This window comes from Triticum urartu, chromosome 5A (genome assembly GCF_056163025.1).
Source record: "Triticum urartu cultivar PI428250 chromosome 5A, HENAU_Tu73, whole genome shotgun sequence".
In the NCBI taxonomy this organism is placed as follows: domain Eukaryota; kingdom Viridiplantae; phylum Streptophyta; class Magnoliopsida; order Poales; family Poaceae; genus Triticum; species Triticum urartu.
Window position 1 is genome coordinate 280,659,963 of NC_141877.1, and position 5,068 is coordinate 280,665,030.

Sequence of the window (5,068 nt, forward strand, 5' to 3'; positions counted from 1 at the left end):
AAGTCGCTTCTCACGAGCCGCTGAGACCCTGAGCCTCGAGAGGCTCTGGAGGCTCAGGTGGCCTCCGGAGGACCGTCTCCATCTCCGCCAGGAACGCGTGGTGCCTGGCCTCCTGACCTGCCAGGATGCTCCGCAGATTGCGCTGGAAGGCGGCAGCCATGCTCGGCAGGCCGAACGGCATGCGAACGTAGCTGTGAGGCGGGCCCTCACACCGGCCAGCACGCGAAGGCCGGAAGCGCTCCTGAGATGCGGCCCTGTTGAGCCCTGGGATGTCGATGCAGACGCGCAGCTCACCACCCTCGCCTGGGTGGGGAGCAACGCCAGGTGGGCGATAGTCGCCGTGTATTGCTCTTGCTTCCTGAAGCTCCTGAGATGCCTTGGTGATGAACTCCTGAGAGCGGGGCGCTCCTCGCCCGGTGTCCTCCTGAGGGAAACGTGCCGCAAAGCACACCCCCACGCGGTGCCCGAGCGCCTCCCTTGTGATGTTGGCCAGGTCCGAGGCCCTCCAGAAGAGAGCCCTCGAACCCTGCCTGAGGAGGGCGCCAGGCACGCCTCCCTATGTGAGGGAGGGAGGCGCCCCAGTCGCCGGCGCGGATCCTGAAGTGGCGCCACTGGAGGTGCCGCTCCCTTGAGGCCCAGTGCAGAGTTGCCGCTTCTTCTTCTTGGGGTGGGCCTCAGGAGGGTACTACACACCCGCGCTATCAGGGTCTTCGATTGATGCAGCCTGGAAGGCGCGCTCGAGGGAGCACACCGCATATCTTTCTTGGCAAGGGACCGTGATGATTCCGCCGCTTCCCGACATCTTGAGGACGTTGTTGCCATGGTGGGTGACTGCCATGAATTTGGCCAATGCTGGGTACCCGAGGATGGCATTGTACTGCAGGCGGATGTGGGCGACATCGAAGTTGATGAGCTCGATGTAGTAGTTGTCGCGCTGACTGAAGGTGACAAGGAGGCAAACTTGCCCTATCGGGGTGGTGGATCCATCTGTCACTCCTGAGAAAGGCTTGGTGGGTTGGAGCTGATCGTATGGCACTTGAAGGCTGTCAAACGTCTCGACAGGCAGGACACTGAGTCCTGCGCTGCCGTCGATGAGGGTCTTGGTGATTTGGACATTGCTGATGATGGGTGAACAGAGCATCGGGAGGACGCCAGCGGTTGCCGCGCATTTGAGCTAGTCCGCCGAGCTAAAGGTGATGGCGTACTACGACCACCTGAGCGGGCACGTAGCCTCGAGCTTGGGGAGGGCTGCATTTACTTCGCAGGAGAACTGCTTGAAGATGCGCTGGGAGGCTGGGGCCTGAGCGCCACCCAAAATGCAGGCGATGGCGCGCGGCTCCTGAAAGCCCCCAACCCCTTCGTCCTGTTGATGGTCGTCGTTCCTTCTTGGTGGCGGCAGCGAAGGGAGACCAGGGTTGCCCTGAGGACGATCCTCACGAGGCTGGTCCCTCCAGGCGCCCTCACGAGGCTGGTCCTGCCAATGATCCTCGCGAGGCTGGTCGCGCCACTCTTGGCGGGGCCCACGGTCGTCCCAACGTCCTGTACCTCGTCCACCTCCTCGACCGTAGCCCCGGTCGTTGCGCTCGGGGCGTCGACCGAAGCGTCCATCTCGAATGGCCCCGAGCTCTTGACAATTGTTGGTGTTGTGCGTGTGCACGTTGTGGAAGGCACAGAACGTACGGCCGCCCTTGGACGACTTGGGAAGATGTCGGTCGTGCTTGGTGTCCGGTTCTGCTGCGAGTACGGCCTCTCCTTTGCGCTTCACGTCCTTGACCTTGGCCTTCTCCTCCTCTAGATCCGCAGTAGGGAGCTCGAGGAGGGAGAGACGCCCCTCCTCAGCCCTTGCACACTTGGTTGCTATGTTGAACAGCTCCAAGGTCGTGCACAGCTCCTCATGGATGGCGAGCTACTCCTTCATCTTGACGTCGCGGATGCTGTCGGAAAACGCTGAGATGATGGCCTCGTCCGTCACCTTGGGGATCTTGATATGTGTGTTGTTAAAGCGCTGGATGTACTTTTGCAGGGTTTCTCCTGGTTGTTCTTGATGCGGCGCAGGTCACCCGCGACCGGGGGGCGGTCGCAAGTGCCATGGAAGTTGGCGATGAAGTGGTTGCGCATCTCATCCCAGGAGGAAATCGAGCCTGGGGGCAAGTTCAGGAGCCATGAGCATGCGTCGTCCTTGAGAGCCATGGGAAACCAGTTCGCCATGACCTTTTCGTCGTTGTTGGCCGCTTTGATGCCCAGCTCGTAGAGCTGCAGAAACTCCGTAGGGTCGGGGGTGCCGTCGTAGCAAGGAGACAGATCCGGCTTGAACTTGCCCGGTCAAACGACGCTACGCAGCTCAGGAATGAAGGCACGGCAGCCCGCCGTGGCCACCGGGGCCTGTCGTGGAGGCGGAGCTTGACCTTGGTGTTCCTGTGCTGCCACAGCAAGTGGCACATGGCCCTGCCGCAGCAAGCGATCCTGACATGGTGGTGCTGGAAGCGGTGGAGCATCTTCTTGTGGACGGGGAACCTCCTGGCAACTTCTTTCTTCGTGCGCGGGAACACGGCACGACAGATCACGCCGCTGGGCCGCGCATCTTAGAGCAAGGACGCCGTCCTGATGCGGGGGAGGCTGAGGCGCTCCATGAGCCGCGCGCCTCGGCGCGAGGGCGCCACCTTAGTGCTGAGGGGGCGGAGGCGCTCCGTGAGCCACATCGCCCGCAGCCGGGGGCGGGCGAGGCAGCGAGAGGGGTGGTGCAGGTGAGCCCCCCGCAGCGCTGACGAGCTTGGCGATGCGGTCCAACCAGTCCTCGTAGAGGTCATCGACCGGGCGGTAGCGCAGGAGCTCGCGTGCCATGAGCAGCGCGTCCTGTGCGTTCGTGGGGGTGCGGCGAGCGTGAGATGATGAGACGGCCGGAGTCAGCAACTGGGTGGTGGTGCGACCGTTTCGCCGCACAAAGGGGTGCGGTGAAGAGGCTTGCTGCTTGTTTGCCGCCGGGCCGGTGGCGGCGTTGGCAGCGGGTGACGGAGAACGACAAGGAGGTCCGCCGACAGGGGCGGTCTGAGCGACACGGGTGGCGAGAGCGGCCCAGCGATCAACGCGGGCCCGGCGAGCGTCAGTCATGAACTTGGCGGAGTGGTGAAGCGCGGATCGACGAAGAGGAAAGCTTCGACGCACCCCTACCTGGCGCGTCAAATGTCGGATTTCAGGTTCCAGCAAAACCCTTGAGGTTCGAACACTGGGGTGCACACAAAGACATCTCCCCCTCTCTAGAGAGCACACTCTATGATCTCACGGCCTAGCTCGACGAACCCAAAGAACACGAGACACAAGATTTATACTGGTTTGGGCCACCATTGTGGTGTAATACCCTACTCCAGTGTGGTGTGGTGGATTGCCTCTTGGGCTGAGGATGAACAGTTACAAGGGAAGAACAGCCTCCGAGGAGAGGTGTTCTTGTGCTTAGTGAACTTGAGTGGCTGGGGTGATATGGATCCGATCTAGGTCCCAATCAGATGCCTCCCTATGGTGGTGGCTAGTCCTATTTATAGAGGCCCTGGTCCTCTTACCAAATATTGAGCGCGAAGGGATCGCACAACATCCAAATTCGAAGGGAGACAACTAGTACAAGCTATCCTGACAAAATTAGTCTTTGCCTGCCAAAGGCTCTGGTGGTGACGCCATCTTGGGCTCCACAGTGACCTCCGTCCTGCCGTCCTTCTGGTCTTGGTCTTGTTGCACCGATATGGAAACCTTTGCCTAATGCCTCGGGACTCCTCGTCTGCCCTTGCCCCTTTAGCACCAAAGAGGAAATGAGGACACTGCACGCGCTGGCGCCTGCCTAGCTCCAGTCATCACGGCTTGCGTCAGAAACCTCGTGAGGCGCCCCTTGCCTTGATCTCTCTGCCCCTCGCGAGCCAGCCTGGTGAGGCCGTCCTTGAGGAGGTCTTGTGTCGTCCGCCTCGCGAGGGTCTTGAATGTTTGATGGTGAAGATGGGTCGTATAGGGCCGCTGGTGGAGCCACATTGCGGGCCGCAGGCAGGCAAGTCTGGGAACCCCCGTTCCCAGAACACCGACAAAGATGAATAGGAGGAGGAAGAAGAGAGCAACTCACCCCTTAAGGGGAGAAAGAATAAAAGGGTGGCCTCTATAGACCCAGAGGCGGAGGCGTCCAAGAGGGGGAAGATATCCCTCTCGGACGGCTCGGATTCAGATGCCGAAGCCATCCCCAAGTGGCGCCCCAGATCGAAGCCCCTGGCTGCCTCATAAATATCCCAGGATTCCGTACATACATCCGGTTTTTATGATTGTAATTCCAACACATTTGTATTATGTGCCTTAGTCCGGCCCGCGATCTACCCCAATTATCATCATCTTCGGGGAATTCGCTGGCGCCGGAGATGGTGGAGAGAGAGACGCCTCCGCGAACCTCCCCACCAACCATTATGGATGACATCGAAGTGTTGTCCCGAAGAACCTCCCCAGGCCATGGAGAGGGGCGGGAGGCCGCCAAGACAACTCCAAAGGGTGACACCTAGGCTGCCGAGAACATGGGGGAACCAACCCCTATGGAGACTGACGACGGGGGGCCTGACTAATCTGGCCCCCGACCGACACAATTCTGGAGACCCATACGGCTTCGGAATTGAGCGAGCAACCCCCTTTAAAGGAGGGGGAAGCATCGACTCCACCGGTGACCTTTATCAATCCGGAGGCGCCGGACACTTTGGTGGAAGCACTTCGATGTGCTTCCGTCGTGGAGGAGCACCGTACCCTAATGGGTATGGTGGTTGAGAAGATTTAGTCCGTTACTGACGGGCTTTGAGGTATGCGGTATAAGACGCTTTTTTATATGAAGGAAATGTGCCTGTATATAGATAGTAGCCCCTGAGACTCTGTTTGGAAGAAAACCAAACAAAGGATCAAATGATTATCGCAGAAGGTAACATACATATCTATTGAATGAACATGTTTCCTTGTTGGCGGCGACCGCCCAGGCCGCTGAAGTTTCCGAACTCAAGCAAAAGCTGAAGCTGGCCGATGATGACCTCGACCGCATTAACAAGCGGTTCGATGAGGCGTA